This window comes from Macrobrachium rosenbergii, chromosome 17 (assembly GCF_040412425.1).
Source record: "Macrobrachium rosenbergii isolate ZJJX-2024 chromosome 17, ASM4041242v1, whole genome shotgun sequence".
Lineage (NCBI taxonomy): Eukaryota > Metazoa > Arthropoda > Malacostraca > Decapoda > Palaemonidae > Macrobrachium > Macrobrachium rosenbergii.
In genome coordinates this window covers 6,133,603-6,151,269 of record NC_089757.1, presented here as the reverse complement: position 1 = coordinate 6,151,269, position 17,667 = coordinate 6,133,603, and the positions used below count along the sequence as shown (strand labels likewise).

General features: G+C 39.9%; 1 protein-coding gene across 3 annotated transcripts in view; it reads left to right on the top strand.

Annotated features, from left to right (window-relative positions):
- The window catches only part of Larp7 (La related protein 7), a 140,571-nt gene that overhangs the window by 114,642 nt on the left and 8,262 nt on the right, over positions 1 to 17,667 (top strand). The window contains exon 3 of one of the 3 annotated variants that reach the window (XM_067119479.1): positions 1,982 to 2,078. The exons of 1 other annotated variant lie outside the window; for it this stretch is intronic. The gene's annotated coding sequence lies outside the window, so the exon portion shown is untranslated. Of the gene's footprint in view, positions 1 to 1,981; positions 2,079 to 10,359; positions 10,987 to 17,667 lie in introns of those variants that run through there. One more of the 3 variants, XM_067119477.1, reaches the window with a different exon arrangement.

The following is a 17,667-nucleotide window of genomic DNA, read 5'->3' as shown; positions in this document are numbered from 1 at the left end:
GTGCACAGACCGTGACTTACTGTATGCAAGCATGTACAGGCTGTCATCAGATGACCGACAGATATCCGACTTTACCTTTAAACAAAATGGCGCGAGTGGAGACACAGCCTTCATCTGCTCAGAAAACTGGAAAATCTCATGCAATATAGCTTATGATATTGCCGAAAGCTCCATTCCTTTTTTCCAGCCGAATGAATTTTTCCATCACGAGAAGCGCTCCCATTGGCTGACCAATCCTAACGCCTTGCTGACCCATCTTGCAACTTTGAAAGAGTAAAGTAAAGCGGGTTAAGAAAGAGCTAACGAAAGAGAAAAAAAAAATCGGAGTTCATTTCGTAACAATGACTTAGAAATGAAGAGGCTGTGCAGCTGCCGACAATAAAATTAGATGAGACGAAACGAACAAAGACAGAAAACCGTCAAGTTTCGGCGCTACTGCATTAAATGTCTGACCGTGCAAGAGAGAGAATGCTGGATAGAAGGGTCTTGACGCTCAGTGACGATTCTAGAACAGGAGCCGTGTCTAAAGAAAGGATAAAAGAAAGCGCAAATAAGGCGAAGACCGTTATGATTGGTTCGAAAGTCCGTGACGTCACACTGACCCACCTCAGCCTGTACCAGGGAGATAAAAGGCTGGGGAAAAATTGGCGCGTAACGCACCAGCTTATCTCCTGGCGCCCAGAACCTCTCCCCTGAATCATTTCCGCGGAGGCAGAAGCGAGAAATCACAAAACACATATTATGTGAGTGTGTGTGTGTGTGTGTGTGTGTGTGTGTGTGTTTGACCAACTCCTCTCGGGGAATTTTTGTTCTTGCGCTTTCCGAGCGGTTTCTTATAGAAATTATCATCACAAGCATTTGTGACGATGATTATATATATGTGTGTGTATATATATATATATATATATATATATATATATATATATATATATATATATATATATATATATATATATATATATATATATATATATTAAATATATATATATATCTCATGTATATATACATATGTGTATTAAATGTGTATGTATATACATACATACGTACACACACTATATATGCATGTGTATGTGTATACATTATGTATGTATGTATATATATGGTGTTTTTCCTTAGCAGGGGGTAGCTCCCGTGAAATAAAAAAACAACAGTTACTGCCACGTCTGACTTCTAACTGCAGAATCAAGGATGGCTCTCACGCGCAGAAAAATTTTACATCAGTTGCTTGTACTTTCTCTTCTTCTCTGCTTAGTCCCGTTTCTATAGGGGGTCGCCATTTTGGATGGGTCGCTTCCATCTACCTGTGCTCCGTCAAGTCCTCCCTCACGCAGTCTCTCCATCTCTTTCTCTGTCTTCCTCGTCTTTTACCCTGCACTTCCATCGCCATCGTATGTCTTCCAAAATGGTCTTCCTCCCTTCTCAGTAGGCGTCCGTACCATCTCACTCTCCCCTCCTGCACTTTCCTTGATATTTCAACCACCTCAAGTTCCTCGTTGGACGGGTCGATATCGTACTCGGCTAGCACTGTGCTGGCCCCGCGTTCGACTCTCCGGCTGGCCAATGAAGAATTAGAGGAATTTATTTCTGGTGATAGAAATTCATTTCTCGGTGTAATGTGGTTCGGATTCCACAATGAGCTATAGGTCCCGTTGCTAGGTAACCAGTTGGTTCTTAGCCACGTAAAATAAGTCTAATCCTTCGGGCCAGCCCTAGGAGAGCTGTTAATCAGCTCAGTGGTCTGGTTAAACTAAGGTTTACTTAACTTCAACCACCTTCGTTGACCCTTTGACATACCCATTCCTAATCCTATCCTCCCTCGGTACATCAGACATGCGTCTTAACATTTTCATCTCTGCTACGTCCATTTTCGTCTCTACTGTCTTTGTCATACTTGCCGTTTCTGCACCCTGTAGCATAGCTGGTCTTTCCACTCCCTTATGGAACTTTCTCTGTAGTCTTAATGGCACTCTTTTGTCTCAAGGGACTCCAGAGGCAGCCCTCCAGTTGTTCCAGCCTGCATGTATCCGATGTTTTACTTCTTCATCCATTCTTCCACCAGCCTCTACTACAGACCCCAGGTATTTGAACTTGTCTACTCTCTTTATCAGCTGCTTGTACAGTCACTCAAAATTGTGTTGCAACCAGTGTTGCCAAGATCTCGCACCTCGGTGAAAGCCTAACTCCGCAGTCCGAGGTCCGCGCACCGCTGTAAGGGTATCATAAAGGTACAGGACTATCTTTGCATAATTCAAAATAAATTATTTGGCACCTATGATCCTGTACACGATCTTCACCAAAACTGATATGTGATATGTATAGTCCTGAAGTACGTTTTTCAACTTTGCAACAAAAATGCCCTTTAAAATGAAATGTCAAACTCACAGTGCCTGTATAGATCACGTATGTCAAAAAAAAAAAATCCATTGCTTTTAATGTCCAGAAACAGGTAATTACATTTCTTTGTTGGTGAATTGGAATTGAAGCAGATTTAATAAATTGATGAAGTGAATAAAAGGTGTTTAATCCGTTAAACGGTATTTCTGACACGAATATAATATAACAATAAAATTAACCAATGCTTTATTAATAAAATGTACAAATATATTAATAATTTTCTCAGGTGTGAATGAAACAACATAAAATTTAGGTAAACATATTCTATAACAGTTTAAGAAATACCAAGAAAAATATCATTCCTTTGACAATACTCATGAAATATTAAACAAACATAAATAACACATTATTTCTTTTTGTATTCCAAATAATTGCTTTATCGCAAAACATAACAAGAAATAAGTGTGTGTATATGTATATATATATATATATATATATATATATATATATATATATATATATATATATATATATATATATATATATATATATATAAATATATATATATATATATATATATAGATATATATTATATATACATTGTATATATATCAAATGAGGATTATGTAGATATGATTTAATTGACAATTGAGCACAGGTGAATAAAGAGAAAGATTGGAGGCAGTTATGGTAGTACTGATTATTTTTGTTGTTAGACAGTATTACAAAGAAGACTGCAAAGAGTAATGCAATGAATTAATCTACTGTATAAAATTGTTACAGATGAAACTAATTAAAAAGAGCAGTTAGGTATCGGTTAAATGCAGGTAGTGATAGATTAGCAACCACAGAACCTGTCATACTATCATTACAGTAGAATGAAATGGTGTGAAATATGAATGATACAATCACAGCAATAATCCTGTACTTTAGTTAATATTAAATATATTGTCCAGTTGTCTGAGAATATCTGAAATAACGAAAATAAATATGATAGTGACTTTGGAGTTAATGGTGGTAAGGTATTGTTGCGTTAACTCAAGAAATGTAACATCAGATGGTAATCCTTGCAGTGTTGTGAAGGTGCTACCACTACTACCCGGATTGTTCAGTGCTTTGCAAGCTGTTTAATAAATTTAGATTTAAGCCATATAGTTTTCCCTGAGCTTTTACCATTTTTACGAGGATTATCAATGAAACCGACGTGGTGTTAGGCAGTTTGTTGCGTTGCTTTGTCTTTATTAGATTTAGTTTTGCGAAAATTCGTTCAGCGTTTGTAATGGATGTTGGCAGTGAAAGAATGTTCAGAGCAAACTCAGACAGTGTTCTAAAACTTGAAGCTTACGGCTTAGCTGTAAGATTATAAAGCATTTTGAAGAGACTTTCTACATTATCACAGTATTTTAAGCTATCGGGAATTTGTACTGCTGGAAGACACCTGCATGCATCATCTAATAACTGAAAGTCACCGGAATATACCCTCGGGAAGGATTGTACTAAAGCTACCAATGTCGGGGTGTTTGTACGGGCGCTCTCACTCGCTACATGATCAACGTCAAGAACAGAACATTTCCCTGCAGATTAATTTTTACTCAACGGGAATCTCTTCCTGGTTTCTTGACTGGCTACAGTGAGGAAGTTCCGGCAACGATTTCGAGCATTGTCCATCATAATTTGTTCTTTATACTGGTCCTTTTGCACAAGAAGATGAAAATATGACCCCAGGTATATATCCCCAAGAGGAATAAAATGTCTCTCGTCAGCTGGATCATTGGTTGGTACATCAGGAAGAGAATAACAAACTGCCTATCCATGTAGTTTTTCAGTGATTCTGAATACAATAGTACAAGATCTGTAACACTGCATATGGACAGTAGAATGCGTTGCTTTGGAACATTAGATTAAATGCAGTGAACTTTGGAAGAACAAATTTAAGAAATTTAAAGTAAAGCAAAGTTGAAGGGTCACGTAAGTTTGCAGAATATCACTTGCCAATTATTAATCGTTCTTGAAGATGCTTCTCTGCAAAAAACAAAATCAGTGCATTCCATTGTTCCAGGAAGCGTTCTACAGCCATCTGGAAAGGATAGCCACCTACTATCCATTTCAGGGACCGCGAGTCATCGTTTTTCTCAAATATCTTTCAAACTAACTATTTGATCGAAACGGTACTTTGACACAGTGTACAAGACACCTCCCGCTAATTTTTGGTAATATAGTGCATTGTCAAATGGTGTTAGTTAAGGCGTTTACTCTTGATTTTTAGAGACAAAGTGGATAGCGGATGCTTAATATAAATGAAAGAAAAAAGTTAGAATCTGTCGAGATGAATGTTTGCATAGTATATGCTGCATAAGAAGAATTAACAAGGAAAGAAATTTGGAAATAAATAGGAGTAATCAGCATTCATAAAAAAATGTATAGAAAGCATTTTCAAATGGTATGGTCTTGTGAAAAAAATGGCTGATGTTATGGTGGTGAAAAGTGGAAAAATAAAAAATGTAAGAAAGGAGGAAGGTAACACCTAAGTTAAGTTGAGTATACCTTAGTTTAACCAGACCACTGAGCTGATTATCAGCTCTCCTAGGAATGGCCCGAAGGATTAGACTTATTTTATATGGCTAAGAACCAATTGCTTACCTAGCAACGGGACCTACAGCTTATTGTGGAACCCGAACCACATTAGACCGAGAAATCAGTTTCTATCACCAGAAATAAATTCCTCTAATTCTTCATTGGCCGGCCAGAGAATCAAACGCAGGCCTAGGAGAGTGCTAGTCGAGTACAATATCGACCCATCCAGTGAAGAACTAGGTAACACCTATAAAGTGTTGAGCATATGACATAAAAGAGGTGTTTGAAAGAAGTGGCCTTAAAAGCCAGGAAGCTCCAAAATGCATGCAAGATAAGGAGTGGCGCAGTGCGTGCATAGGAATTTGAGATGTTGCTGATGAGTTTTCTTCGTATGTGTAAGAAGCGGCTGATGGTCTGGAAGTTTGATTGCTCAAGGGGTTCATCCACGACTCTGCTGTTCAGTTATGTATGTAGCAGTGACCGTTGGTTTATTTTTATCTGAAGCCACCCCTGCCATAGGAATTGGCTTGTGTGTGTATATATATATATATATATATATATATATATATATATATATATATATATATATATATATATATATATATATATATATATATATATATATATATATATATATATATATATATATATATATATATATATATATATATACATATATATATATATATATATATATATATATATATATATATGTGTGTGTGTGTGTGTGTGTGTGTGAGACAGACAGACAGACAGACAGAATAAAAGACGGGTCATGGAAATAAAAAAGAAGAATGGACGAAGGAAAACTCGATCTAAACTTGCACGTGATTGAGTTAGGACAAGTGGAATGCGGGAACTGGTCTATAAAACGGCTCTCGATGAGTTGGTAATGGCGGACTTGTCCCGCACCTGCGACCTTCTCAAGATATCTAAACAGATATCGTTACATCCACTTCCTGCTCTCTCTCTCTCTCTCTCTCTCTCTCTCTCTCTCTCTCTCTCTCTCTCTCTCTCTCTCTCTCTGTCTTGTCCTTGTCCCCCAGGATGCATTAACGTAAGATATGGCTTGCGGAGACAAGAAGGAAAAAAAAAAAAGTTAAGTATATCTTAGTTTAACCAGACCACTGAGCTGATTAACAGCTCTCCTAGGACTGGCCCGAAGGATTAGATTTATTTTACGTGGCTAAGAACCAACTGGTTACCTTGCAACGGGACCTACAGCTTGTTATGGAATCCGAACCACATTATGACGAGAAATGAATTTCTATCACCAGAAATAAATTCCTCTAATTCTTCATTGGCCGGTCGGAAAGTCGAACGCTGGGCCAACAGCGTGCTAGCCGAGAGCTCTACCCACCCTTCCAATGAAGAAGATAAGGCATCTTATAATGCAGAGAGAGAGCGCGTGTTACACTTTTTAACGCCATTGGCTTTTAATGGACGGGAAAAACGGAAACAATATTGCTGCTACTTCTACGATATAACTGTATCCTTTCTCCTAGAAGCTCAAATTACTGTTATTTAATGTCTTTCAACTTTACAGCTCCTTTGGTGAACCATTGACACAACTGTCCTGAATTACTATTATTCTTAATGTGCATGCATTCAAATTAAATAAGTTGAAATAGTCATTAACCTCCAAAAGCAGAAACTTCATGGGTTAAAACTGGGAAATAGGAAAAACAAAACATTCTTTTTTTTTTTATAAAAATTCGGAAAACCTGTTAGAATATATTAACGAAAATTATGAAAGCATTTTATCTGTAATAAAAAATTCAAATAACAAAGCAAGCAAAGAACACTGTATGGAGCATATTCCAGCCCAAATCATTCTACATGGATAAATGCATCCTTAATAATAAATATAAAACTTCATTAACATGCTTTATGAAAAGGATACCACAAATATGTAACTAGCTAAGGAAAACTGAAACTGATCCAAAATCTGTCGTTCATAATGGGTAACATGATGTCCATGGCAATAAACCGTTAGCTCTGACTAAATTTCCCCATAATGGATGTATCTACCAAATTATGTTTACCTGTTCTTAAGAAATTATGCTGACACACAAACAAACACACACACGAAACGAAATGCCAGCTGAGTTCACAACAACATACACTCCTCACAAGTGCTCGCTTCCTTTTCGGAGGTAAAGGGGAGATTTAAAGTGAATGCAGATGAAACTAGCCTTAACAAGCAACTAGGAGTATGCATGGGAAATCAGATGACTATCAAAGGAGCAGTGGCAAGTTGAGACTACCTTCCAACAGCAATTTCATGACGTTTGCAAGTGGAAGCGTGGATATAAGTTTTGTCAATAACGGCTGTTGCAATTCAGAGGGCGTTGCATTAGAGTGTACCAGCCTTTCATTTCTTAATTTATAGAGACCGATGAAATCAACTTCAAGAAGACCGAAGATCACTTACGAACGGAAGAGAAGAATGGTCCAGTAATTACACTAAAAGAATACAAATATATAGGAGAATGGTACCCTCGAAATTGCTCAAAGGAAATCATTATTAAGGAGAGAAAACAAAGAAGATTTCATGTTAAGAGAAATTAGATATTACGGGAACGTTAAGTAAGTAGGAGATAAAGCACTAGAAAGGAGACAAAAGGTATATGAAATGGTTTTGATCCCAACATTATTTATTAACACAGAAACGGAGTAGCCTATCATCCGGACTGGAATGAGCTATAGGAAACGCAGTGAAGGATCCTCAGAGGAATGTAAATGTATGAACAACTAAATCCCACACCAGATTGGGGAAATAAAGAGGAATGTGGCCTACACGGTCGAGTATAAAAATTAAGCTGTTCCATAACATAATAAACTCTGATGAGAAAAGATAAAATAAAATAGATAGTAGAGGATCAAATAAAAACCCTTATGGACACTCTGGACAAAAAGCATAACAACAATTTGTAGTAAAACAATACAGAGACAGGAGGAATGAGAAAATACTTCAAAAAACATTGAAACGTAAATAAGGTGAAAATCAATGAAGAGATTGAAAAGATATCGGAGGAGAACAGGAACGAAATGAAAAATCTGAAGTTCAAAGTTTCAATAGAAATCAGTAAATCAAAGAACTAGAAGCAGAGTACGATAACATGAAAATGACAGCCAGACTGAATATGTTGGCCCCGAAGGCAAACTTCAGGGGAAAATACAGGGATGGCGTGTGCGATCAATAAAGGATCAGGACATCACCTTAGACTAGAGACTAACGTTCCCTAACAGAAAGTTACGGGAATACATACTGTAAGAGTAGCGACGAACGTTAAGAATTATGTTAACCTAGGCAGCGCTGGTTGTTAAAGACAAAAACAGCACTACCTTAGCAACAATAAAAGCAAAAGGGAAATTAAAAAGAAATAAAGCAGAAACCTACTAATTTTCAGTAAAATCCTTTGTAGGGTAGTGACTTGTCATACTTCAGGTGAACCCATAAGGGGGTAATGCCATCAGCGAACCTCACGCAGTACTCTGTAGGCAGTACTTAGGTTCTTTGCAGCGTCCCTTCGGCCCCGAACTGCAACCCATCATTCCTTTTACTGTACTTCCGTTCACATTTTCTTTCATCTTACTTTCCACCCTCTCCTAAAAATTGTTTCATAGTGCAACTGCGAGTTTTTCCTCCTGTTACGCCTTTAAATCCTCCTTTACTATCAATTTTCCTTATATTCCAGTTCCAGTATTCAACGAAGGTAAATATAGTTTACATTACTGTTAAAAGTGGGAAGGCTGCGAGACACCTGACTACCACTGGATTTGAAGGTATTTGTTTGGAGTATCCTAAGCACCAGGGAAAATTAACTAAGGTTATAGTCTTTGGTTTTCCCGTTTGCGTGGATGAAGAAGTACTACAAGGCGGAGAGGTTATTTCAAAGCCAAAGGCGACTGCCCTTAACCAAGAAGAAATTCCCGATGCATTGGTTATAGGAGGTTTGTCGTGTATAATGAACCACTTATTTTATGCTTTAAATGTAGCAAGTGGGGTCACAGGGCATTTAAGTGTCAAAATAGCCACAGATGCAGGTATTGCAGTGAATTTCATGACTAAGTTATGCCTAGATAAAATCAAGGAAAAAGTTAAAATTAATCGGAAACGCTGCAATTGTATGGGGGACCACTTTGCAGGTTCCTTGCTGTGTAAAGGAAAACCTCATGTTGTGAAAGGAAAAACGATAAGTGTGATGGAACATTCTCTGGACACTAGGCAATCGAGTAAGACAGTAACGTCACCTGTCAATGTGTGGGAACTCCGGGAGCAAGAGAGACTTAGACAAAGTGGCATACCAGAAATTAATGGCCAATGTCTAGTTCTAATTTGGAGAATAATGATGCATTGGCAGCTGTGCGCATGCAAATAAATGAGCTAAAAAAAACTAGTCATATCTATGCAAGTTCAAATTAATCAACTCTGTAAAACAAAAAGTTGTTAACGAAAAGTATGTTGCTACGTCGTAACCGCTTCTGTTCTCGAGAGGATGTTGAAGCTGGAATGAGTTCAGCAAGTGAAAACCAATATTTGCAGGGGTGTTGAAAGACTATTAAGTAAGGCACAAAAGAAATGGAGTCTAAATCCTAATGATAATCGAAATAGGGAAACTATGATCTAAATAGCCGAAGGAACGTCGGAAAAAAGAAAAGTAGTAAGAAGGAATTATTGGGACGGTTTTCTGAAAGATTTTTTCTAATAAAATCTGTGGGTGATGCACGGAAAGAGGTTAACAAGGTAAGAGGAGTTAAACGAAAAAATGCTGTTCATCCTGACCCTCAAGGTAAGGCTGATGAATTGATGAAAAAGTGGTCTAATACGTTACTTCATGACGTAAGTTTTATGAGGACATAACCTTCCAGTTGGTGTAGTATTTCTAAGATCTTATTTGCGTATGTACAGTACCATGTGAGCCTAGTATTTACAATTATTAGAGTAGGCATACTTTACTCAGTAAAGAAAAACAAGTTAGTTAATTATGAGCCCATTGCGTTGTGTCATTCTTTGGTCTCATGCACATTCAAGAGAATGCAGCTGCAATTTCAGACCTTGAGTTTAGTCAGAGAAGAAATGAGAGAAATTACCATCTCACAACTGAAAAGGAATATTGTATTTTATACTTTCCTCTTTGATGGGCCTTCTATATTACTTTGGACATACGGTACAAATAGACTTGAATTTGGGGAAAAAGCATAGACTTCGTATATAAAAACGGTTAAGGTGATTAGGATTCGTGATTATTTTTATTTGCATGATAGTTAACTTTTAGTGACGCAATTAATGTCTGGTTTCTTAAAGAAATTGAGAAAATAGAAATATGGTTAGAAACGACAGGGTCTTAAAGGCCTGCAATAACAAGACGGGTTCCGAGAATAAATTTATAATCAAATCTTATCAAGCCTCTTACGATAAGAGATTATCGTCATTTTTATGTCAACCACAAAATGGTGGGAAAGATTTTCGGGCAAATTTTCGAAGTGCATTATGAAGATTTTTTTTACAAATTCTGCTCATATGTGTGCGCGATCCTTGTCACGCCTTTTCTCTATTCCAATGAAAGGTCACAAACTGTTGACAGTGGGCCAGTGTTCATTGGAATTTCGGGTGTAAAGCGCCGAACCCTGCATTCGTATCCGATAAAATTTTAAGGCCAATTCTTTCAAATAATGTGATAAAATTATCATTGTAGCAAACACAAATATAATACGGTGCGAGTCAGAGTCGTTCTGAGTGAAACTTTATTTATCATCGTAAGTGTTTCGGGAAACGTCGAGAAGAACAAGGACTTATTCTCAGGCAGAATTAGTGTTACGTTTTTATGATTTTAGAATAAATAACTATAACGAACGATCGATTTAGAGAAATTTAACAGTGAAGTTGCTACGGCACAGTATGACGATAATGCCCGCTAGCACTAAATCCTGCCAAGTGTGATTGTTGACGGCTGCCGAGTTCTCTCCCAAACAACAAGGCGTCTAGAGATGAACCCGCTCGACCAATTGGCTAGCGGCGATCCCCTTCTTGCTCGTTTTATCGAAGGAGAGACGCAGAAGCAACGATTTCAGGTAATTTGAAGTCATAAAGTTCAGTTGTAAAGTTGACATTTCATGGAGTGTTAGTATGCAACCTCAGCCTAGGCTTAATGGGACGAAGTTCGCGTAGCTATGGTAGATTAGGGTACCCGAGAGACATAGGCCTATCCTTTGTCGCAAGGCCTAGGCGATGAAGGTAATAAGATTACATTTATACTGTTCGGGCTCCTGAACCTTAGCCATCTCCCGCAAAAATATGACTAAATGCTACGTTATTAAATCCCAGTAGCGTACTGGGTCCGAAAGAATTTTTAATTTTTCGGCAAAATTCAGGACCCAAGGGTGGGCCAAGACCTTTCAGTAGGCTAGTTTAGGCCTAAGCTTTTTTCTGGTAGAACTAAATAGTAGCAATTTAGGATAAGGTCATACCCTCAGAATATCATATTCTCATCTGCAGCGTCGACATAGGCTAGGCTATAGCCCTACCTAACTAGCCTAGCCTAAATAGCCTAGTCTAGCCCAAAGTTTGAGTCGAGGAGCAGAACCTTTCCTGACCAGGTGTAGCCTAGTTCTCGCCCCTTTAACCTTTATCACCTTCATGTAAAGAGCTGGTTAGTTCTGAGTATTAGCTCCGTGCCTGTTTTTACCTTGGAAACTGGTTTTTTCGACACTTTTAGGACTCCTGATACTTGCGGTGCATTCGTTTGGTTGTCGGCCAAATGGAATGTCCCTTTTAGCGAAAATGGCAGTTTTAACAATTCAATGGCCCGAAGGGCCCTGTAATTGTCCCCTCAACAAGCGTTTTCCTACATTAACAAGATATTGCACATGCTGTTTTGACGGACCCGGGATATGAACTGTTCCAAACAGGGCTTCGGACCATTTTGTTTGTTATCGGCCAAATGGAATGTCTCTGTCTTGTGAAGATAACATATGGAAGCCCCTTGTTGGATGGATTCAAGGGTTAATTACAGGTTAATTACATTCAGTGCGACAAAAACTGAAGATAAATCCATAACTAGCAACCCAAAAACTGTAGAAAAAGTCAAGTTAGAAGGAAATCCCCGGACGATATGAACCATTCAAACAGGAGCTACTACTGAGATGTACCGAGAGCTGGAAAAACTGTAGAAAGAGTCAAGTTAGAAGGAAATCCCCCACGAGCGTTCCACGCAGCCATGCACATGGTGGGCAAGGTAGGTTAGGCTACCCCTTGTCTTTACCATTGGTAAGCATACTGAGCATACCATAGGCTTCCAAGGTGCACATGCGTATGGTATTAGCTGGCGTGCAGCCAATTGAAATGTAACTTTGGGGATATCAAAATTGAATTCACTTGCGGTAATTCTGAGCTGGCTGTCCACGGTGAGCTAGACTGTGGCAATTGGCGTTTTTCTGTTATTTTACTTGCTTTACAAGAATTTAAAGTAATATTTTGTCGGGCCGGCTGTAACTAAACTGTAATTTACCTTTGAAGACTGCACTGACTTGTATTACCTAACGCGGGTAGGTCTAAGCCGGCATTCATGACAAGCCCCCACCTCCATAGCTAATACGGCAAAATTGTAACCAGTAAACACCCATAAAAATACCAACTTAACGCATTGCCTAGAGGTGTTTACTGGTTACAATTTTGCCGTATTAGCTATGGAGGGTGGGGGGGGGCCTTGCCGTGGAATGCCGGCTTAGGTAATACAAGTCATGCAGTCTTCAAAGGTCAATTATAGTTTAAGCAGACCAATTTAATTCAGATATAGGACAGGCTCTGTTTCTCAGGAAATATAGCCTGAGCCTCTCAAGGAAATGTCATTGCTGAAATAGTATGAACATGTAATGAGTAGGTAAACCAGCATTAATAAACAAAAATATAAGGCTCCTAAGTGTTGTATTTTTGTTTAATATTTACATAATTGATTTAAGATAGGGAGGTAGGCCTAAAGTCACTAGAATGAATGATTGAATATGTTGTGTGACATTGGTCAGTTGCCTGTTTGGTCATCTGTTGGCAGTTAGGGACAACACCCAAGGTTAGTTTAAGAAGGAAGAGGATGTTTGTTCCTGTGGCAATACAAACCATCGACTGTTATGTAGGAGAATTACTCTGGGGGGCTAAAATCGTTTGTTGAAACTTAGGCCTAGTAACAAGGTAGTTTACTGGTGATAGGTGAGTAAGTAGGCTAGTGGGAAATGCCCACTGCCTGCCATCACTGAGCACTCTCTCCACCCACCATTGAGTGAAGGCATCGTGAGGCTTTACTGCCAGCTGCCAAGTTGAAATGTTTGTTTCAGTGGGAAAACATCCGAACTGGAATCTGTCACTGAAACTTTGTCATTGGCTGCTGTCGAGTGTTTGTGTTTCAAGTGTTTGTTTAGCTTCGGACTGTCACTCGATGGGCCGGACTTCAATTCCCCCGCCGGCTGATGAAGAGTTAAAGGAATTTATTTCTGGTGATAGAAATTAATTTCTCGCTATAATGTGGTTCGGATTCCACAATAAGCTGTATTGTCCTTGCATGGACAATAGAGCATAAAACAAATTGAGCTCTCCACTGGGTTTTTTCCTCGAGTCCCAGATGGTGGGTGGGTGGAACCTTGTCACCTACACACTAACGATAGTAGCGCCACCGTATGAATTTTGAATTTTTAAGTTGCGGTAGGTTAGGGAACCAATAGGTATGTAACTACTTGATAAGTATATACAAAACTTTATTTTATCGTGAAATTGTCATTTTTGGATTAGGAATTAGTTCCCTGAACTACTTACTACATCCAGCTGTCACATGGAAATGTACTTTTTTTTTTTCTTTCCAGGAAACAGTAGCTTTGATTGTGTGTAAATATGAATGTATGTTTTTGTGTAATTTACATGGAAATTTATTGGCTGGGACAAATTTTTAAAAATTTAGCAAGTCTACACCAACTAAGTAATTTGAAATATTGGTGACTAATTTTTTAGCATAATGTAGTGCTACAAAAAAATTCTCAAAAACACTTGTTAGCTGTACTCAACCCTTCTTACTCTCATTCAGATAATCTAAGAGAAACTTCTTAATAAAGTAATTATATGTACAAATTTCATATCAGTCTTGGCTAAACTTTCAAAACCACCCACAATTTTTCTGTTAATTGCTTCAGTGAATTAAGAAAGCTAGTTGTATTTACACTGCCATGAAATTATGTAGTCTCTGGGTGCAAAATGAAATGTCAGTTACTCAACATCCTGTTATAAAAAGCATTAAAAAGCATGGTACAGTGAAGATGCAGTCGGGATTGTTATTCAGTCTTCAGAGACTGAGGTTGAGAAAAAAGTTTAATGCAAAGTGAAGTACGTAAGCATACAACAAACAGTTAAGTAATAATTAAGAATTGACAAGTAATATTATTAATATATATGAAAATATTGTCCTTTCTACTTTACCACCTCACAACTTCCATTCCAATTTTGCAGGTTCAATAAGGTTGCTACAATAGAGACAAATGCACTCTAGAGTATTGTCAGTAGCTGTTGATAGGGTTGCTGCACTTGTAACACATGTACACCAGAATATTGTCAATAGCTGGTGAAATATGTATACTTTAATGCCTCTTTAACTTTGGTCTCCTATTTTAAGTTTTATTTTTAAAAGTATTAAGCAATGTATCCTTATGGCATGTTAATCCAGGTTTTTTAAGCTTTTTGGTAATGTCTAAAAGTAGCATGTGCTTCTATATGAATACTAATTGAAAGTCAAAATATGTTTATTTCATTTTTTGGTTAGCAAAACAGTTTCATATAGGTAACTTACCAAATAATTACATAGCTAATGTATCTACCTCACGTGGCAACTTATTTGAAATTAGCGGTACTGTACAGTCGACCCTTGTTAAGCCGGCCCAATTAACTTGGGTATCTGATAAGATGGACACCAAAGACGGTCAGCTGATTTAAAATAGGTAATGTTCAACCACGATTTAAGATAGATAGTGTTCCTCCGCTCGTTGAGCACCGTTGTCCTTTTTTTATATATATACCTAAAAACTTTTCATTTGTTTTTATTTTATATATACTGTTCTGTATTTATACTGTACTGAACTGAAATGCATTTAACTTGTAACCAATTTAACTTACGCACGGTAGGTACCGTCATTAAGAAACGCTATTGTCTGGAACGGTAGGAAGTATTGTAGCTAGTCACTGAGCATTAACACTCTTACCTATCTTCTGCCTGACTGGTACGATGCTTTGTATGTTTTTTAGGAAAGAAAAGACATGACAAAGGTAAACTTTACAAAGACAAAAGCTGAGTTACTGCACAATACTTGTGTTTACGTGGCAAATGACAATGTGATAAAGTGTGTTGCAGAGTAATGTGATAAAGTAAACTTTGCATTTGCTTCCATATCGAGTAGCGTAATAAAACGTAAACATTGCGTTCACTACAGGGCTGATAATGATATACTATATCTCCACAATCTAAAATAATGTTTGTTAGGAGTTGAGATTTGTCTGTATGATGGTACTCTGTGTACTTCAAGAATTAATTAAAATCATGTCAGTACACTTTCCTTTGTAGAGAACTGAAAAAGTGTAAGGGCAGAACGTAGTAGGAGAGAATTGTTCTTATTTTGGTTGCATTGGGCTTTCAAAAGAATTGACGTTGTTGACAGCCAAGGATTGGCTCCAAATGCCTAGGAACGCTCACCAGCTCCCAATTTCTTAGCTTACGAGCTGCTACTCATTTGACGCCCAGTTGTCTGGTGCCATTTACACCTGGGAGCACCCAGCACCCGGCAAACCGCCCAGTGAGATCTGAGCGATCAGTGGTATCCAAGCGCCCAGCGGATCCGAGCAGCATTGAGCGGCCCAGGGATCCAAGTGTAGTCTGGCTCCTACTCCCCATCCAGTTTTCTCTCCTACTACTAGCCCCTTATTTTTTTTCGTATTGCTCCCGTGCTTGGCTCCCTCGCTTTCTTCCCATGCCATTGCCAGTCTTGTGTCTGGGGTAACAGAAGTTAACCTTGAAATAGTGAAGTGTTGTGCAGTGGAGGAGGTGTCTGCTCGTCCCCTGATGCTCCTAGATGGAAAGTCCCTGTCAAACTCCAATAAACCTGGGATGAGGCATACTAGAAGTCCCAGGGAGGTCAGGGGGTTACACACGGGTAGTCACCCCCCTCAATCGAGCCTGTTGCTGGTCCCAGGTATTGACAAACAGCCACTGGAAAGGCATCTTGCTGGATGTGTAGTGGAGGATGTGGCTATCCAGCCCTATCGGATCTCCTAAACCCAGTCCCTGTCAGACTCCCCTAAACCTGGGAGGAGGCATACTGTCTGTTCATGGGGATCCGAAGGTTTTTTTGCCCCGGGTAGTTACTCCTCAGTCGATCCTGCTGTCTGCAGGTGTTGATGGATAGCCATTGGAAAGGCATCCATAGGGATGTGCTCTCTTTGTCCTCTAGTGATACGGATCCCAGTGTGAACAGTTACGGATTCCAATATATGTAAGAAGCCTCAACGGTGTTGTTCCAGGATCCTAGTGTGGACAGACATGGATCCCAGTGTAGACGGGATGTTGATGACGTTTTGGGCGTATCTTGGCTTTTGAAGAGGCATAACTTCCAGTTGTGGAGCGCCAGTAATTGGTGCCAAACGCACTTTCAATCTGTGTGCCTAGCAGTGTCAGAGTAGACGGAGTCCGAGCACCCAGTGTCCAAAGCATCCACTGAGATCAAAGCATACAGAGGGATCTGATGGCTCCAAGCATTCAGTGGGGTCTGTTAGATCCAAGTGGCCAGTGGGATCTGATGGATCCAAGCATCCAGCAGGATCTGGTGGATCCACTTGTAGAGTGGGATCGAGTATCTGGTGGGATCTGATGGATCCAAGTGTCCAGTGGGTGCTGACAGATCCAAGCATCCAGTGGGTGCTGAGGGATCCAAGCGTCCAGTGGGTGCTGAGGGATCCAAGCGTCCAGTGGGTGCTGAGGGATCCAAGCGTCCCAGTGGGTGCTGAGGATCCAAGCGTCCAGTGGGTGCTGAGGGATCCAAGCGTCCAGTGGGTGCTGAGGGATCCAAGCGTCCAGTGGGTGCTGAGGGATCCAAGCGTCCAGTGGGTGCTGAGGGATCCAAGCGTCCAGTGGGTGCTGAGGGATCCAAGCGTCCAGTGGGTGCTGAGGGATCCAAGCGTCCAGTGGGTGCTGAGGGATCCAAGCGCCCAGTGGGTGCTGAGGATCCAAGCGTCCAGTGGGTGCTGAGGGATCCAAGCGTCCAGTGGGTGCTGAGGGATCCAAGCGTCCAGTGGGTGCTGAGGGATCCAAGCGTCCAGTGGGTGCTGAGGGATCCAAGCGTCCAGTTGGTTCTTGAGGGATCCAAGCGTCCAGTGGGTTCTGAGGGATCCAAGCGTCCAGTGGGTGCTGAGGGATCCAAGCGTCCAGTGGGTGCTGAGGATCCAAGCGTCCAGTGGGTGCTGAGGATCCAAGCGTCCAGTGGGTGCTGAGGGATCCAAGCGTCCAGTGGGTGCTGAGGGATCCAAGCGTCCAGTGGGTGCTGAGGGATCCAAGCGTCCAGTGGGATTCGAGGGATCCAAGCGTCCAGTGGGATTCGAGGGATCCAAGCGTCCAGTGGGATTCGAGGGATCCAAGCGTCCAGTGGGATTCGAGGGATCCAAGCGTCCAGTGGGTGCTGAGGGATCCAAGCGTCCAGTGGGTGCTGAGGATCCAAGCGTCCAGTGGGTGCTGA